At 32.5% G+C, this 20,792-nt stretch overlaps 1 protein-coding gene and 1 long non-coding RNA gene across 3 annotated transcripts in view; one reads left to right on the plus strand and one right to left on the minus strand.

Annotated features, from left to right (window-relative positions):
- The window catches only part of LOC118190611 (uncharacterized), a 237,968-nt gene that overhangs the window by 105,324 nt on the left and 111,852 nt on the right, over nucleotides 1–20,792 (plus strand). The gene's annotated exons all lie outside the window — the stretch shown is intronic.
- LOC146993554 (uncharacterized) lies at nucleotides 725–19,963 on the minus strand. Its single transcript, XR_015044409.1, has 2 exons — nucleotides 19,541–19,963; nucleotides 725–856 (listed from the first exon to the last, which is right to left on the minus strand). It is a non-coding gene; the product is annotated as an uncharacterized LOC146993554 (long non-coding RNA).

The following is a 20,792-nucleotide window of genomic DNA, read 5'->3' on the forward strand; positions in this document are numbered from 1 at the left end:
AATATAAATTCTGAAAGCTTTCATATTTTTTTTCCGACTTTATTTATAACTTAATCAGTTCTTCCTTTTACTCCTCAAAGGAAATGTACTTTTTTACTTAACATATAAAATTCTGTCTCGACAAAATAAAATCTGTAGATTTGATCATGCCTCAGAAATTGGAAGAACAGAAAAAATGTAGAATCATCACTTGCTCAGTGACGCCATTACACGAAACATAAAACCTTTATTTTGTCTAAATATGCAGACTCAAATTACATGCGGCCCAAATGTGTGATCTGAAAACAGTTGACGAGCCTGATATTTTATTTATTTTTTTAATAAAATAAATAGTAAGGAAATAAAAAACTTTTTATTAAATTTTAAATTTGATTTTTCTAAATATTTATGAAAACATACACTAATCATCATCATCATCATCATCATCATAATAACTTAAAAAATTCAAACTTATATTTATTTTCTATTTGAAATCTAAAAGTTGGTATCTGCAAAAAACTTCTGTTGGCTACATTTCGTAATTAAAATATATTGACAACTAAATACTGATAAATTTCAGGCCGATATTAATTTTAAAAAATACAAGTTATTTAGTGTTTAAATTCTGTAATTTAACTAAATCAATAAATTTTAGCTTAAATAAACAAATTATGAAAACTTTCCTACTTTTCTGGAAAGGTTTTCCAAGGTGGGACAAAAAGTGAGAATAAATAATGACAACTTATTCTCTTTCTTTTATTTATGAAATTTTTATTAGACACATACAGATAAAAAAATACGTATATATGTTTGTATGTAAATTATTACAAATGTCCTTATTTCTTGCTACAGTTTGGCACTTGATAAAATTTCGTTTCTGTGAAAGAGAAAAACAAACAATAAAATAAAATTAATTAAATAAATAAAACATACATTTTTATGTTTTTGCAAATAAAATAAATATACAGCTTTGCAAATATTACAGGAGTACATAATTTTCCACTTATCCTTAAAAACACGTTTTCCTTAGTGTCACTTAAAAAAAAAAAAAAAAAAAAAAAAAAAAATTGTTAAAGACATGACTTGTGCAGTTTAATCTCTTAATTAAAATCTTTAACAGAATTATATTAACAACTCTAATTCAAAGCGAATAAGAGCAACATGTAAAACTTGTACTCAATGAGATATATTTCGTTGACTTCAGATATCACGTGACTTACGTGATAGATAGACTTACGTATAAATCGTTGAGTTTGTTAATAAAAATTCGTTAAAGTTTAAAAAAAATTAAATCGCTAATAAAACAAATTCCAAATTTGGGCTTCTAAATGCACATATTCTGGTGGAAACATTGATTATTCAAAATTGGATGGCTCTAGGTACCGTTGGCGGCCGAGCGGTAAAGTCGCTGAACACTGGTAGTTCGGTCCGAGGTTCGAATCCCGCGAACGGGCTGGCTGCATGGGCGTTTTCGTGGTTTTCCCCATGTGTAACGTGTATACGAGCCAGCTTCCCTTAGAAAGTCCTCCACGAAGGCATCCCTCCTCTTAGGCAGATAACCCTCGAGGCTTTGCCATAATCACACACACACACACACTAGGACACTAGGTACCGTTGTTTTATCACAGTGCAAGAAACATACATACATTTATGCAGATTCTTCATTATTTCTTTAAATACAATATAGAGCGATAATATTTGGTAGCAATAGTTTGAAAAGTAATTCGGACATTTATAGTGTACCAACGCAAAATGCCAAAACGAAAATAATAGTCCTAGGGCAAATTGTCCCTTTGGACTTAAAAAAATCTGATTTTAAATTACGTCCAAAGGGGTGGGTTTTTTTTTTTTTTTTTTTTTTTTTTTTTTTAGATATATATAAACATTTTGTATGTTACCTTTATTTATTAAATATCATGTTCTTCGCACTTAAACCATAAAATTCAGTTCAATAGCAATATCTCAGAATAATTTTAAAATGAGCATATTTTTAGAATTTCCGATGCACAGTTACTCAAAATTTGAGGACTCTAGGTACCATCGTTTTATCACAATGTGAGAAACATACGGACATTTATGCAGATTCTTCATTATTTAATTTCGTTAAATATGATACAGGGCTGTAATATTTGGAGGCAACAGTTTGAACTGAACCGACATTTACAGTTTTCAACACGAAATTAATGGATGAAATGCAAAAAACGAAATTAATAGCCCTTTGGGCTAAAAAAAACACCAAAGTATTGAACATCCTCTAGTTATCGGCTGGGAAATTAAATCCTAAAGTAATCAAGTAAAGGTATAAAACCTGAAATAATGATAATAAATTCCCTGTAATCATGAGTCTGCTGGCCAGTGTTAGAAGTGTCTTGCCATTTCGAAAAATATCCAGAGATCGAGCTTTGACCATACTGAAATTGAAAGGAAAATGGCCAAAAAATAGTTCGATTTAAATTAAATGTCAAATTAAAAGGTTATAAGGTATTTCACCCACATCCCTAGCGTGCCTTCGTGGTGTAACGGTAACACGCTGGGCCGGTATTCCAGAGGTCCGTGGTTCGATTCCCGGCGAAGGCGGTTGCATATTTTTCATCTTTTCTGCTTCCAATTAACCTAATGACTCTACAAGGTACAAAACTATCGTTAAAAGACAACCCTGATTTTCATCTAAGTTCATAAGATTCGGATATAGGACTGTTGTTAAATTAATTTTTTTGTTACGTTCCTCTGTGTAAAATTTATCATATTAATATTTGTAATACAGTCTAGCTTTTAAAACTCGCACTACTTGTGTTTTCGGTAAACGTAAGGAATACTACTCATACCAGCAACTAATTTTTTTCCTTTTCTCGCAAAGAAACATACATCCTCTTTTCAAATGTTTCCGGTTGAATGAATATACTTTTTGTCTTAGGAAATTTTTTAACTGTTAGAGAAAGCATTTGTTAAAGAATGCTTAACTAACAAGCTAAAGTTACGTGGCAAGATAAAAAACGTTAAGTTGGTGGGAAGATGCGCCTGAAACAGAGAAGAAAAGGGCAGTGAAATCTGTGCCACGTTTTTAGTTCTAAAAAAGTCCGGGTGGAGTGGTTGTTGTTACGGTCTACTGGTACCATTATGAAGGCTTTCCAACAGAAAGGGCTATTCTACCTACTTTCTCTTTCTCATGCCAATTACATTTTACGCTTCAAAGAAGTTATGGATCCTCATTTTTGCTGGTGTGTGCGAGTGCGGAAGCGAGGAATTTTAAAATTTCTATAATAAATTCATTGTTTCATTAATTCATGGAAATTTTACACTAATAAGAATGGTAAATGCCAAATCACATTTTTTGACCTAGAACATGATATGAGAGGCAAAGCTGTAGCTAGGGTTGGGTTTTCAATGCCCGGAAGGGGCAACTGAAGTTTTCACACCCCTCTACTGTTTAAAAAGAATGGAAAACATTTCATTTTGAAATTTCGTAACATCAGCTGAAGCCTCTTGGATGCGACGCCCGGTGACGTACATACCCCTTGCTTCCCTCGTAACTGTAACGGCAATTAGTAATTAACATTTTCAAAGGTTGTTTTAAACTATTTAGGAAACTTTATAGGCTTAAAACTGAACAAAAATTCTTCTCTAGACAAGTTACATGTAATAGTGTTAATGCAAATTCTGCTAGTTTTATGCATTATTATCATATCTTTTTCTTTTATATTCCAACTATCACTAAAATAATGATTTTTTTATTTTGGGCTAACAAATTTCCAATGAATTCGTATTTAAACGTTTAACATTTACCATAAAACGGAATTATCCGTTTCTAATTTCTAATTTCTAGTTAAATGTTAAAGCTACTGGAGTTCAGAAATTTTAAAAAATAATTTTATGAACTATAGCTTCTGCCCAAATATTGCTGGTCACAGTTTTAATCCTACAGAACTGTCACCTATGAGTGGCGAAATCCAGGTCTTAATTTATAAGTGTCGTAGACTTATGCAAGGCCATCAAGAGCGGGGAAAAAATAATAATAAATAATTCCTCCCCCCCCCCCAAAAAAAATTCTGAAAGCTTTCGATTTCATATAACGCCTAAAGGGGCGCTTTTCTCATTTATACACACATATACGTTTCCAGAGAATTTGATCTATTAAAAACAGTATATCTTTACTATATCCGATAGACAGTCTCCCGCACTGGAGAAAATTTTTTTTTTCCGGACTGTGTTGCCATTGCTCGCTTTGAAATTGTTTTGTTAATAAAAAATTCGTTAAAGTTTCATAAAATATGAAAAAGACAATGAAACAAATTCGAAATTCGGGTTGCCAGGTGCTCATATTCTGGTGGAGGACTACGTTATTCAAAATCTGATGTCTCTAGGTACCGTTGTTTTTGCGCAATGCGAGAAACATACATACACACATGCAGATTCTTCATTATTTAATTTTTTAAAATATAATACAGGGCGATAATATTTGGCGGCAACAATTTGAAAAGTGATACAATGCTTTTAGTGATTCAGCGCAAAATGCTGTTTCGAGAGTAAGAGTCCTTCTGGGCGAACGCCCCTTTGGGCTAATAACTAAAATAAAATCTAAAGAAGTAAACACAAATAATAAGTTAGTAATAAATAATTAAAAGTTAAATTAAAAATTCGTAAGAATTAAATGGAATATACATGAATAGAGAGCGAGTAAATTATCATTAAATTAAATATAAAGGATCATAAAAATTAAATGAAGTAAGGATGGAGTAAAGCAACATTAACAAGACATGGTATCGAAGATAATAAAAAAAGTAATTATTTTAAATAGTATTCTTTGAGGTCAGACAAAATTGCTTCCTTGGTTTGTAATCAATTTAAAGCTTTCTTGTATAATAAGTAAAGTTCCAGCTTTCTTGACCAGATATATTCAGTGTATAAAAATCCCTCTTCTCCAACTGGTCAGATTTCTTCGTGTATTCGTGTAGACGTTATGTTCAGACGTAAGTCAGACGTATGTTCTGTATTTAGTATCGACATCAGTGTTATTAACTGGTAAATAAAATGTTGCTATAGTAACAGAATTTTCTGTTAACATTGTGATTCAATTTAAAGAGCTATTAGGTTTTCTTCATGTTAAGGTTTCTAATGATTCTGTTAGGTTTTTGTTCAAAGCTATTGCTGAGATTTGAATCATGGATCTTCAAACGACAAGCTGGTTGTGCTACCACTTACACGACGAAAGCATGGACGGGGAAATATGATATTTCCTCACAGTGCACATTGTTTACAGGCAACTGGAAAAAGAGGAATGATATTCTGTCAGCTAAATCGAGGTAGCAATGAATTTTCGTTCACGACATTTTAATTGGGAACCACTTTAGAGTTACTAGAATTCTGAAAAGTCGGGAAGCGTGAGAAGTCAGCTGTGCGTACGTCGGAATTCGAACTCTGGCTCTTCCAAGTACTAGCCGGAGGTGCTACTAGTTGAAAGCGACTAGTACTGCTCAGAAAAGAAATCAATATCGGTACTAAACATCACGGCCCACCAGCGGCCGAGCGGTAATGTCGCTGAACACTGGTAGTTCGGTCCGAGGTTCGAATCCCGCGAACGGGCTGGCTGCATGGGTGTTTTCTTGGTTTTCCCCATTTGTAACGTGTATACGAGCCAGTTTCCCTTAAAAAGTCCTCCACGAAGGCGTCCCTCCCTTAAGGCAGATAGCCCTCGAGTGCTTTGCCGTAATCTAATACACCACCACACACCACTAAACATCACTTTTTAAGATGTCTTTTCAACAAAAAGTCAAACTCATTTAGAATCGTAGACTGATGTCTTAGAAAAATCACACAGTATTAGTGACAGTAATTACATGTCCTTTAAGAAATTATTCCATCCACTCGAGCGTGTTCTCGAGGTGGGCTTTAGTAGTATATTTCTCATATTACTCTTTCCAAAAGTCCTAATATCTACCCAGTCTTATGCTTAAGAATTTTCAGTTTTCTTCACCAGTTTTAAATGCCGTTTCGAAGTCCGTCTCAGAGTAGCTATGAAGATACATTTTGCGCTGCAACTGTTTATTATTTTGAGAAGACTTTTAATGATTTTATTTCCTTGTTGTATCGGTAGTTTTTTAGAAAAGGCAATCTCGGATAATCAATCATGTTATCGCCGTCAATGGAAGCAGAATTTTCCAATTGGCTAACTGGATGTGTTCATCACTACATCACAAGAGATCGAGAGAACTGTTTTCAGTTTCTTACACGTTTAATCGCTGAATTAGATATTAAACTTTATTTTTTAAAACCTTTTGCGTTTCAGATTTAAATTCAAAGTCAGCTAATCTAGTGACTTATTACTGAATAGATTCTGTTTCATTTGGGTAAGGGGAGGGGAGATCTATAGCTCCAGAATTGTTTTCTAAAATATTAATTTCTTTAGCGCTTTCCTTTCCTTGATTTATTATTTATACGTGATTCGTCAGATGGATGCGAATTGATTTTTAGCGTTCCATTTACAAATGATTTTTCACATAATCGAATAAAATGTCACAAACGTGCATTTCACATATTATTCTCTTCCTGTTAATAATTTCCACGACGTATCGCATTGGCTGGGTACCTAGCCAGGTGATTGCTAAGTCCCTTCTGTGCGTTATGTTCTGCTTGAATTCCCCCACTGCACTATAAGTATGTCGCTATTCAACATTCACTCTTTGTCATTTCCGAATTTTCCAGCTGCAGACGAGTTTCTGGTTTCCACTGCGATCCAATAGACGTATTTGACAGTTTTTCCATGGTTCAGCTTTTTATGTGATTAGCAGAAAGGATTTTGAACAGGATGTTAACATTCAGTCACATCTGATAAACTGATAACACTGGGAAAAAAATGCAAAGATGTTGCATGCAGTTTGCCTATACATTGTTAAAATCGAAAAAAGAGATAAAAATTTGTAGATTAAAAAAATATTAAACCTTTTCAGCAATGTTTTTATTTTATCCTATTTTTTAACTCAGAAAACTACTTTGTTGATTTTCAGTATGTTTTATGCCTTTATTTTCTACACTTAGTTGCTCATAGTTGTTGTTCCAAACAGCGAAATCTTGCAACTTCATGTTTTCATTGAGAATAGGTAATCTCATTAGGCATTTAATCGTATCATCACCGAAAGCGTTGACCAATGTGCACCACAGGGGGCGACTGATTTTACGGAGATTTCCCGCTTCCTCCTTTTCCCATTTCATACTGTGGTAAAAGACGTGCCAATACAATCCGCTGCTGCCCTCTATCTTTCCCATATGTTACCCCTATTAAAGCAAGGCTGAATTATTCTCTTTTGAAAAGTAGTTTTTGAGAGCGTTATCTATTGAGGAAGAGAACATTTGTAACATTACCTGATAAATACCTTATTACCTTGTTAACCTTCTACCGGCCAGGGTTTTCTCTAAGAACGCACAAATTTCCCAAAACTACTATGAGAAAAAATTATTTTCTTGATTTCATGTAAAAATTCTCCTGGTATTTTATACCTGGATTTGTGTACTTTTAATATATTTCTTTAATTTCTTTGACATATTTTAATATGCACGTATATATACGTTCTTACAGATATCACAAAAATTACTCTAGGCCGTATATATACGACCTTGCTGGTAAACTTATACTTAATAATCTGATCAATTCTTTAATTCCTGTGAAATAATTTTAGAACAACGCACAGGTTTGAAAAGCAAATCTGTTTGCAGTCTTTCAATCACGTGTGATTATTCTAAATTTGTCTTTCGCGGTTTTTCTATTTTCATGCATATCTATTTAAAATGGGATCATGAAGTTATCGAAAACTTAATTTATTGAAAATAAACTTAGTCATCCAGGGCTAACATTCGAAGCTAGACCATAAATCATCAGGCTTGAAATGCAAATCTCTTTTCAATCTTTTAATCACATGTGATTATTCTAAATTTGTCTTTTGATATATTTTATGCATACCTAGCATTTGAGGCTAGATCATAAACCGTCAGGCTTGAAATTCAAATCTATTTTCAATTATTTTTTTTATCCATTTCCTTACTTTCCCTCTCTTCCGCAAAACGCCATCACATCATTCAATCGAATAAAATGAGTTTTATTTGAATTATCCGAGTGATAAGTACACTATACATTAGATTCCGGTTAAAGGTTCAATCTAGAAAGAATTAGTCTTCGTCACCACAATTCATACAACTTGATCCATAAAAATGGTATCCAATTGTCCATCATGGCAAAGTACAGGTGTTTCGAAATACACTCTAATGGCAACTCATGATTCCAGACCATTTTAGTCGTCTGCGGTAATAATCATTTTAGACAATAGATATTTCACTGAAGTTTCTTTATATGTTTTCAGAAACAGTGGTTATTTTGGGAGGTAGTTGTCTCAAACTTTACTAAACAAAACTGATGTGTACACCACATGACTTCCTTGTACGGAATATTAAATTATACGCATTTTTTATTGCATTTCATTTAAACTTATTGAATTAAATCTATTTCGCCGACAGCGCATAAACCACAATAGAATAAAAGCATTCTTTAAAATTCAATCTAGTATTTGTTTACCATAGCAACACTCTGGCGCTAGATTCACTTAACAGTATTAATAATTAAATGACATTTAACTTATATAATAATTATATAACGGAAATTAACTGTTATATAATCCAATAATTATATAACAGTTAACTTATATATTTCGTTCATATTATAACTCATCATGCACAAAATTTATATCATTTAAAGAATAGAATTATCTAATCGTTGCCACATGTTCTATTAAAATACTATAATAAAGCTAGAATGATGTATAAAAGAAATTAAGCAAACAAAACAAAAAAGAAACAGTTTTTCACAGACGATTGAGTATTTCTCATTTAATTAATTTAGTTCTCACTTCGCGAGAAGGCAAAAATACATAAAAACTCAAAATATCTATATTAAAAATTACGAAGTAAATCTTAAACACTTATTTCCTCGAAAAAATTCCAGAAAGAATTAAGCATGATTTAATTGGCAATAATAAATGAATGCGTTATCTTTGTTGTTGTGAAGCTAAGTTTCTCTAGATTGGCAACAAATACACTAGTCTCATGTTTCAAATGTAAACATGAATGGCCGCCAAAAAAAAAAAAAAAAAAAAAAAAGGCTTAACGGCACTTAGACAACTTTAAAATTGTTGATAATTCTAAAAATATTTCATACAGATTTACTAAAGGCATAAAAACCTTAACCGGAAGATAAAAACAACATAATTCAATCATTTTTAAAGCAAAAAATGTACAATTTACAAACATATAAGAGTAAAGAAACTGAGATCACTGAGCCGGGTAACAGAGTGTGGATAAATATATAAATATATTTATATACGTTTGGTGCGGCCGATTGCAACCAAAATACGAAGTGCATATCTACATGTTATAGCAGCCCTATATACAAAATTTCAACGTTCTGAGGCTACTCGTTTTTGAATTATGCGAGATACATACGTACATACGTTCGTACAAAATTCTCTTCAGAATTAATTTTAAAGCAGTTTTATAATTTTTTTGAAGGAAAAGAGTATTTTATTCTGTCCTTACGTACAGATATCACGCAAAAACATCGTTAAATTGCATTCGATAGCGGTCAAAGTGGATATTTTCGTTGAAATATGCTGCCTGAAGCTTTTCGCGATTACAATATTTCCTTTTTACTTCGTACAAGGAAGTAAAAACTAAGAATTCTTGTTATATATTTTCTAACAAAGAATATTATGCAGTTTCAGCTTATTCTTTCAGAAATATTCTTCAGTTTATTATTTCGTTAAAAGCTACAGCTTTTAACGAAACAATAAATTATTGACAAAGATTATGTTTTTCTTAAACAGTCCTGTTTAAAGCAGATACCGAAACTGCAAACATCTCTGGAAATTACAGTTGCTCAAACGGTGATATTTTTTCTCAGAAGGGGAATAAAGCGATTGTCGGCGGATTCATATGTCATTTGCGATTTTAAGCTCGGAAGGAATAAAATTCGAAGTTTTAATAAAGTAAATTTAAAAAGCAATATGTGTACATGAAAATATACGAAAATGCAACATCAAACACAACAGCAAAATATACAATTAAAACGTTTTGGAATTTTTCCTTTTTAGCCCAAAGGGTCAAACTGCCCAGAAGGGCTATTAATTTCGTTTTGACATTTTGCCTGATTCACTAACAACTCTCTGAGGAGTTTCACTTTTCAAACTGTTGCCACTAAATATTAGATCCCTGCACTATATTTAAAGAAATTAAATAATGGAAAATCTGCATGAATGTATGTATGTTTCTCGCACTGTGAAAAAATAACGGTTCCTAGACACATTAAATTTTGAATAACGTAATTCTCCACTCGAATATGGGCATCTGGAAGCGCAAATTTGGAATTTGGTATTATCTATTTCATATTTTTGTAAAACTTTAGCGAATTTTTGATTAACAAACTCAACGATTTCAAAGCGAGCAACAGAAACACTGTACGGGAGGGAAAAAAAAAAAAAACACTTCAGCGCACGAGACTATGTATCGGAAATTCTAAAGACTTTTTTAAAATCTTTTTGTGATATTGCTGCTGAAATGAATTTTATGGTTTCAGTCCGAAGAACATGATTTTTAATAAATAAAGGTAACACACAAAATATTAAAAAAAAAAAAAAAAAAAACTTCGGATGTAATCTGAAAGCTTTCAGATTTTTTTTCTTTTTCTTTTTTCTTTAATAACGCGAATGCAATGGTAACTTTCTAAAAGATAGATCTGTCTGGTAGGGTACGAACTGCGCGAAATTTGATCGAAGATCCCCTCCCCCCTTTTATATAATCCACGAACTGCGCGACGTTTCCTGTCGTATTCTAATTCTACCTCCTTTCTTCTTTTCTTTTTCTAAAAATAAGGGGAGGTGGCAGGAAAATATAAAAGTCATTCTTAGTTCAAATTTTTGTTGTAAAGCTTTTTTTAACGGGACCAGTATGTATGCGTTGAAATTATTTTTACATAATAGTAAAAAATAAATTAAGAAAAAAAATTGTAAGCTTTCAGTTTTAATGAAAAAGTGTTTCGTTATTAGAAAATGAAATCGACAAAGAAAAAAATCCTTTAATGATTTTAAAAGCCTCTCTGTAAAGGCGTATTAAGTTGTGTTAAATCTGGTAACCAGTAAGTTTTGGTTTGGTCCTTGTTTATTTGATTATGGCAAAGCATGCGAAGGAAGGAATGCCTTCGTAAAAGACTTTCCAAGGGGAGCTGGTTCGTATCCACTTCACACATGGGAAAAACTACGAAAACAGCCATGTAGCTAGCCCATTCGCTTTAAATCGAGTCAGTGTGAACTACCAGTGTTCATTGGCTTCTCGGCCGCTATTGTGTTCGACAGCCGATAGGAGCAAGAAGGTGATCTCGAGCTTCAAGACTGTCAAAACTTTCTTCTTGGTTACATCTAACAAACGACCATATCTGAAAGCGACCATATTTCAAAGAACATTAATAAAAATTGTTACAGAACATTGTCTCTCAAAGGGCCTTCACAAATGGCCACATTCGTCTGCAATGTGGATGGCAGTCTTGACTAAATTTGACTATATTTCCTTAAAATAGTAAGATAGAGAAATCACAACTTTTACTATAAAAATACAATAAAACAATATTACTTTCTGTCGATCTATTTTACTTGAAATAGTTAATGATGAACAAAAATGATTAAAGTACTAGAATTTTTAAAAGAATTGTTCTTTAAAAGAATACCATAAAATTCAGAAACTTTCTTCTTTTCATTTTCTGCTCTGATTTTGAAACATTTTAAATCCAGAGAATCGAAATACAGTTTTTGTCAATGGAGCTAAGGCAAGATCAGTTCTCGCCATTTCCATCAATAAGCAGGATTTATATTAAAAAAAATATAAGAATAAGAATAAAAAAATATCTGAAAGCTTTGAGATTTTACATTACTCCCAAAGGCGCGTTTTCTTAAAGTTTTGTGTGTTTCCTGTATTTATTAAATATCATGCTATTTGCACTTAAACCATAAAATTGAATTCAACAGTAATATAGCAAAATAATTTTAAAATGAGAGCATGTCTTTAGAATTACCGATACACAGTCTCGCGCGCTGGAGGTAAAAATGATTTTTTTTTCGTACATTGTTGCCATTGCTCGCTTTGAAATCGTTGAGTTTGTTAATCAAAAATTTGTTAAAGTGTTATAAAATATGAAATAGATAATAAAACAAATTCCAAATTAGGGCTACCGGATGTCCATATTCGGTGGAGGATTACGTTATTCAAAATTTGATAACACTACGTACCGTTGTTTTATCACGATGTGAGAACCATGCATACATTTATGCAGATTCTTCATTATTTAATTTAATTAAACATAACACAGGCGATAATATTTGGTGGCAACAATCTGAAAAGTGAAAGGGACATTTAAAGTTTTCCATGCGAAATGCCAGAATGAAATTAATAGCTCTTCTGGTCTAACGCCCTTTGGGGTAATAATGAAGCTCATTGCTTTTGTTCTACATCGTGAGGTTTCTTACGTTACGTCTTAAGTATGGGTTAGCGAGCATTAAAATATCAACAGTGATTGAGATAAAATTTTAGTTACATGAATACAGTTTACAAAAATGACGAAATTTAGGAAAGCTATTTTGTGTAAGAATAACTTCAAAGTCTCATGTTTAAATATCTTTGCAATTTACTTAGCATTCTTTCATCTCTCTCGAATAAATAAATAAATGGAAAGTTCTCTAAAATATAATTTAAAAGTAAAATAAAATAAAATAATTGCATAAATAACTCTGTTTAACTTATTTCGTATCACTTTTAAGTAAACAGAAATAGAAAGTTTGAAAAAGAAAAGAAACTGCAGCTATACAAATAGGAATATTTTTGCGAACTAAAATGGCCACCGCTCACGAATGACGATGATGAATGCGGACTGAACTTGCTGTAGGAGAAACAATTCTTTGTCATCTTTGCAAATCGCATGAGCGAAAGGAAAAAAAAATTCTAATCGAGTTCTCGGGAATTGTCTTATTTATTTTATCTACTTGTGTATAAGACTTTGGCTCCCAACTTGTCTGACAAGGGAATATGGGCTCAAGGGAGATGAATAATAAATCCAATTATTCCCGCTTAGTTTCACTTTTACTTCAGGTGGGACATTTCTTGAGTAATGAATAAGTAGATTTTTCTCTCGGACATAAACTTATGAATTTCACTAGGATGCAATCCCGTTAAGATGCCCGCTCCCGGTTCAGACGATTCTGTTTTCTGTGGAAGTAATCGAACTATTAGAGGCATGATGTTCAATAACGGATGTTTTATGTTTTCAAAAATACTGGTTAGCTAAGAAAGCTGATCGTCCCGAGACCCCTGATCAGGAGTCATCTTGTACTAAGACACAAAAGTAACCTATTTTTTAAAATTAATTGATATTTTTAGCCCGAAGTGCGTTAGCCCAGAAGAGCTATTAACTTTCTTTTGGCATTTCACGTTGAAAGCTTTAAATGTCCATTCACTTTTCAGACTGTTGCCACCAAATATTACAGCCCTGTATTATATTTAAAGAAATTAAAAATAATGAAGATTCTGCATAAACGCATGTATGTTTCTCGCATTGTGATAAAATGACGGTACCTAGAGCCATCCAATTTTGAAAAACGCACGTTTTCACCCGAATATGGGCATCTGGAAGCCCAAATTTGGAATTTGCTTTATTATCTATTTCATACTTTGTAAAACTTTAACGAATTTTTGATTAAGAAACTCAACGATTTCAAAGCGAGCAATGGCAGCACTATACGGGGGGGGGAGAATTATCTCCAGCGCGCGAGACTGTGTATCGGAAATTAAAACAGATGTTAGTTAGGATCGTAGTAAAAAAAAAAAAAAAAAAAAAAAAAAAACTTAAAAATATTCAACTTATACGAAAAATTATCTTACAAACGAAAGATAATTATTCGAAAAATAAAAACAATAACAGTAACAGAAAAAAACAATAGCAGAAACAATAACAGAAAAAAATGCGATTTCAAATAATCATAACCGTTCTTTTTTCAATTGTAAGACTATAAACATTTCTCTGTGGGAAGACCTACTCTATAACATCAGTGCACTCTAACGTGTGACAGGCGTAATAATAGTATAGTATGACATTCGTAGTTTCCTAAACAATTAACAGATGTTGCTGTAAAAATTGAAGTATTTTATGTTAAACGATGTAAAAAGTATAGCAAAATTAAAATGTAAGTAATTTGTTAAATTTAAGCTAGGGTCATAAGTACGTGGTCGCTGTACTCGTGTTTTATAGCTTAAAATGATTGTCGTTGTATAAACATTACATGTTGAAAGTTTCACAACGATAAGTTAAACGATGTAAAAGTTTGTCTGCGCGCGCAGGTTCGTGGCTTTAAACCACACAAACATTTTATAGCCTATAAACTTTTTCTAATATATTTGTGAAATAATAAATTGGCGCGTAGCCAAATCCCTTTAATAGGGAAAAACCCAACAAAGTAAGTCAAAAATGTAGGAAAAAGGAAGTTTTTAATTAATTCTTTGGCTAATTAAAGTCGTATGAAGACATTTTATAGCCTATAACCTGTTCTAATATATCAAAAATATTTCTTGAAAATTTCATGATGATTTCATTCGTAATGAAATGTTTTTATGAATTTTTTTTAAGGTGTAAATAGAAATTATAAATTTTGCTTTGGCTGTAGCCCGTAGTTACTTATGATATCAGTTGATTTCTTTAAATTTTTTAAAAAAATTATTTATGCTCTAATACAAATAAAAGCAGCGTATTAACATTTAAAAATATAATCGCAATTTTAGGACTAAAAGAAGAAATGTTCCTTGGGGTGAGTGGAGGGGATAAATAAATTCAAAAAACTTCCCTGAAGAGCAGGGGAAAAAAATGCTTATATTTTTTATCGTTAGAAGAGATGCGCCAACTTATCCTTATCTCCATTACATGATCCTTTCAAAAAACTTTATAACAGAGCTTATCATTGCAGTAAATTACATCATCTACACTGTTTGATACCAAGATTCATCTTTCAAATAAACCAAAAATATTGAAAAGATGAATCTTTAAAATCCGCACGTGAGGCTAAGTGTAAAAAGTATATCGTGTACTCACTTTTACGATGTAAAACAAACTGAATTAAATAACAGTTGGTTTGGTTTAGTTGATTATGGCAAAGCACACTAGAGCTATCTGCCTGTTTAATATTTTTGTATTTATTCTGCGACGCTAACACATCGTCTGTGAAAATCGTCTGCGAGACTATCTGAGCAGTCGTAAAGTGTTACCATGGTTACCAGTTTTTTCTTTACCGTTGTTATTGTTAAAAATAAATAGGAAAATGGTTGTTCTAAAAGATTGAAGTTATGTTTAATTGTTTATTCGGAATAAATATTTTATATACTGCCTAAGAAGAGGGATGCCTTCGTGGAGGACTTTTTAAGGGATGCCAGCTCGGACATACGTTACACATGGAGAAAACCACAACGACCATGCAGCCAGCCCGTTCGCCTGGAATCAAACCCAGGTTAGAACTACCAGTGTTCAGCGATTTTACCGCTCAGCAGCTGGTGGGCGAATAAAAGGAGAGAGGAAATGAATTGCATTTTTAGACGCGCAAGTGAGCTAAATAGCTACCTTTACGAAATGTTTCCCAAATCCAAATCAAATTTATTGTCAGTTTCCAAAACTGCAAATTTTGTACTAAAGTGTCTTACAAAGCGATTTTTAAAATAACCTGCAGTGTCATCTACGTGTAATAGACATACATTCTTTCACATAAAATGATTTTCAGCGTTACAGATACTAATCTGTTGCAGCAGCGAGAATGAGGTGGGTTATTATAAAGCATTCCAAAGAAGAAATATTACTAATTTATCACTTAATAATTTTGCTGAATACAGTAAGAATTTTATAAACAGATTAAACAGACAATAAGCGAAACAATACCAGTAATATGCAGTCAGTAGAAACGAACATAGTACATTTGCAGTGTTGTAGAGTCATTACGGTTTTTCTGCAGTAGGAGACGTGAAAAATGTGCAATGACCTCGTCGAGATTCGAACCCTGGACCTCTCAAATACACGTCGAGTATGCTTCCTATTACATCACAAAGGATGTAGAGTCATTAGGTTTTTCTGAAGCTGGAGACGTGAAAAATGAGCAATGCCCTCGCCAGGACTCGAACCTGGACTTCTCGAATACGCGCCGAGTGTGCTACCGTTACACTACGAAGGCATGCAGAAAGGAGAGAGAAAATACCTTAAGGTAGGCGGAAAGAAAGGAGAAAATACTTATAGCTTTTTAGCATTTACTTTTCTCAGTATTCTGATGATTAATAAAAATAAACGAAGAAATAAATAAGTAGAATGAAATAAATAATAAGCAAAAGAAAACGTGACGGAGCTATAGCATGAGTCGACAAAATCTGAAGACTGTTGGTCTAGACCAGGGATTCTCAACTTTTTTTTTTTTTTTTGCCGCCATTGTACCCCTTTCACCATTGCTAAGAGATCATTCTCCTCCTTTTTTTTTCAAAATTCTAAAAATAAATATATATATTTATCTAATTTAAACAAATTTAAATTCTTAACAAATACGTATAAAAGTAAAAAAGCAAATTTAAATTCTAAAAAAAGAAAAAAGCCAAAATAATTAAAAAAAAAAAATGTGCAAACATGTAAAAGAGTTAATTCTCGAACTAATCTACAATATCATTTAAATTCAGAAGCATAAGCAAATCAAGTGCAAAATCTATCCATGAAAATAAATCTACTAATTTAATAAATTTAAATTAAATTAAACAATTTTTTAAAAAATGCATATGTGCATGACCGTTGAGTAGGCAGGAGAGACTTATCAAGGGGATGTTGCCTCCAAACCTAACTCTCCAATCATTCAATTCGTGTTTCGTCATTCATGCAGGCAAGGGTAAAAGTCAAAACCAAAAGTAATTCCAATAAAGTGGTACCCTTAGAAATTAACATTTAAGTATTAACATTTAAGAATTAAAGTTCAAAAAGGAAAATACTAATGAAGTCTTTTGAGAAACAAGAAAGTAAAGTCAAGAATTAAACTTTTTCTTAAAAAATAAAATTTTTAAAAAATTAATTTTTTATAAAATAATAAAATCTAGAAACCATTGTATTTTAGAAACCCTTGTCTACAGAAACTTCCCCTACACGAATATGCATATCAATAAAAAGAAACTATAAAAGAACTATACATAATCCATATAAACCAATAAGAAACAAAAAGAACTAATTCACAATTTTTAAAAAAACAAATATATATTTAAAAATATAATTTCATATTTAGAAAATACTTAGATACTATATATAAAAAAAATACTTAAAGCAAGTAAATAGTAAGTGTTAATTCTAACTTACCTACTATATGAGTGTTGGGGTCTGCAAAAGTGTTGTGAAAGAGAAGTAAGTGTGTTCTTCAAATTAGATATAAGCGATTTTTCAACATGTTTTATAAATTAAACAGAAGTGTAGAAAATGTTTATAAATACCAAAATTTGAATAATAGTAGTTTTTTATATTCATAACTAAAACTAAATACTTAACAGATAACTAAAAGGCTGACCGTATTCCGCCTTTTCCCTGAGAAGCTCTGATCTAGACGCTGAAGTTTTAATGATTGAGGCATAAAAGATGTCATTAATTTAAAAGCCTGTTAACAGTTCTTGGGAAGGGATTTCTTCTCTATTTTTCGCTTGTTTTACTTTCTCTCACACCCCCTTTTTCTTTTCTTTCTTCTTTTTAATTATTTCTTTTCCCTCGAGAGCCATACTTATTACTTTTTTTTTTTTTGAAGTATGTTATTCTTAGACCTTATTTACTTTATGCTTCTGTCTTTGTTATCACCCGATTTCAACCTAACAATATTTATTTTTCTGAATCCATTAACCTGATAACATTCGCTTAAGAGATGAAACAAGTTTCTTCTCAGGCTCTTTTCTCAGTCTTCTTCTTTGATTTCATGGAAATTGGCAAGAATAATGTTAATTTTGTATGCATTTCTAAATTTATTAAAATGTGTAGCGCATTAAACTCGTAGCCAAACGTGTCACTGGAACCCTCTCTGAAAGTAATTAATATATCTTAGAACATAATTAGCTTCGACATCAACACTATTCTAAAACTATCATCTTCACGGAGACCGCGTGTAACGTATAGACGAGCCAGTTTCCTTTAGATAGTGCTCCACGAATGCATCCTTCATCTTAGGCAGATAGCACTAGTGTGCTTTCCCGCAATCAACTAAGCCAAAGTAATTATAGAAAACTAAAATACTCCGTATGCCATACGTGAGGAGTTGTTAATGAAGTTTCATTGTTTAACTTGTGTTTAGTCAATTAAATAAAATAGTGCAGAGTTTCTCAGCTTTTTTTCAAGTGGACACCATTTTTACAAATTAGAATGTTCTGTGGAAGCAACTTTTTAGCATATATTACCGGGTTTACTACCAGTATATTTATTTTTTTAATGTACAATTAATTTAAATTTATTTTATTTTATTTTGGTGTTAAGCTGTTAAGTGAATAGAAGATAATTTATATTCCCTTTTAAATAATTTAAGGCACATTAGAGTTTGGATAATCTTTAAGCCATTCATAAAATGTTGGTAGTTACATTAAACGCGATGGAGACGAGTCTGCAGACTGTTGCACAGCTGCTCGTGTTTGGACCGAGGTTGGTAAAACGCTTTAAGTGCTTTAAAGGACCTCTTTGTTGCTTGCTATGAGTTCGCGTGGGAAGCTCAAAGGTAGGCTGCCCGGTAATAGTTAACCTTGAGAAAAAAAGTGGTACACTGCTGCCATGCGTAATTCCCAAATTCTTAAGATACTTGGCTGTAGTGTGGTAAAGGCAGTAAATCTGAATTTTATTTTTTACCTTTTTCGGAAATCTATGAGGACCACAAGGATGAACTTTGGCTGACTGAGAATTGCTGAAATGATGTATTTTATAAGTATGTTGTTGCAGACCACTTTTTGACCAAAATGGGGGAAAAGGATTGGAACATTTGTTTTTACATCCTTCCAAATCTGCAGACTCGTTCATCGCATTTAATGTGACTACCAACATTTAATGAATGGCTTAAAGATTATCCAAACTCTGATGTTCTTGAATTATTAAATGGGAATATAAATTCTCTTCTGTTCACTTAACATCTTAACACAAAATAAAAATTTAAAAAAAAAAAAAAAAAAAAATTAATTAATTGTACATTAAAAAAAAATTGTAATCGCGAAAAATTTCGGGGATCACATTTCATCGAAAATGTCCATTTTGCCCGCTTTCGAATCCTTTGTCGTGACATCTGTACATACGGACAGAATAAAGAACTCATTTTCCCAAAACGGGTTATAAAGTGGATTTAAAATGGATTCAGAAGAGTTTTTTTTTTTTTTTTTACGTTTGTACGTACGTACTATATATGCATTACGAAAAAAGTTGTTTATTATTATTAATAATAATAATAATAATGTACAATTAATACTATACCGGTAACCTCTATCTCCACTGAAATTAGGGCGGTATAACTGCGAGAGGAGATAACGTCTTTGTCTCAAGTATCAGCCAGAAAATTGCATTTCTTCGAGCTCCTTTTCTGTATTTCCCAACGCTAACGCAGGATGTGCAAGTAAAAGGAAACGCCGGATTACAAATGACGATAAAAGCGTTATGTTCTCGAACAGCCTTTATCCCTCATTCCTCTTCAATTCGGTATTTCCGCAGTCGGATGATAGCGGAACTCAGGAGTTCACGGACCTCCATCTGTGCCGCTGAGAAAATTAACAAGGCAAGATAAAACAAAATAAGGAGATAAGAGCCATCAAAATTCAGAGTTGCAAAAATACTATTTAACAAGAAACATCTTACACAAACGAGCTCAAGGACATAACCGCAAGCAAAAACACGCCTGGTGAAAAGTCACGCTTGTTTTTAATTTAAGCTAAAACTACGTGAGGGCTATTCGCCAAAAGTAAGGAGGGATTCCTTTCGTTGAAAGTTTCGTCTCTCGTTGAAGGAGATTGACTATATTCACCTTACACGACACTTTAAAATTTCGCGCATTTAGCTTATTCCTCTTTCGGTAATATTAACACTAAAACTAAGAAAAGTTAAAATCGTAAATGCAGTAAAACTCTTTCGGAGGTCCTCTCCCCATTGAAAATCCAATTTTTCTGACAGCGTAAGTAAACACTGTTATTGAATACAATCGACGTCGTTTAATGGGATGGGATGTTATCTGTCAGATATTGTCACCGAATTGTGCAAGTACCGTCCATCTGTACTCAAAAACGTATAAAATACTTCACTTAGTATGATCAAAAATTCAGTTAATATGATCAATTCAACAATTCAGTTATTATGGATAATTTTTTTAAAACTAAAGTCTCCAAATAAAGTCAAAATAGAACTAAACTAAACTCGGTCACACAAACAGCCCATACAGTGCCTTGATTGCTTTCTAGACTGTGGACTCCAAGGTGCTTGTGCACCTTAACTTGAGTCAAACCTTGCCCAACCCGAGGATCGAGCCCCGGACCTGCGATGCTGCTGCGGGACGCGCTAGCCACTGCGCCACCGAGTATCTTCTAAATAAGGTCAAAATAGATTATAAAAATTGCAAAGTTAAGTCACTAAACAGCTTGGTTTCGATTTAAAGCAACTATTTAAAATCAGGCAAAACAAGATACCTTTAGCATAAATTTTGAATAACTCTATCGACTCTCAGGGTGATGAGACACAG

This window comes from Stegodyphus dumicola, chromosome 12 (assembly GCF_044657685.1).
Source record: "Stegodyphus dumicola isolate Sdum_Otavi_A_Nest chromosome 12, ASM4465768v1".
In the NCBI taxonomy this organism is placed as follows: Eukaryota; Metazoa; Arthropoda; class Arachnida; order Araneae; family Eresidae; genus Stegodyphus; species Stegodyphus dumicola.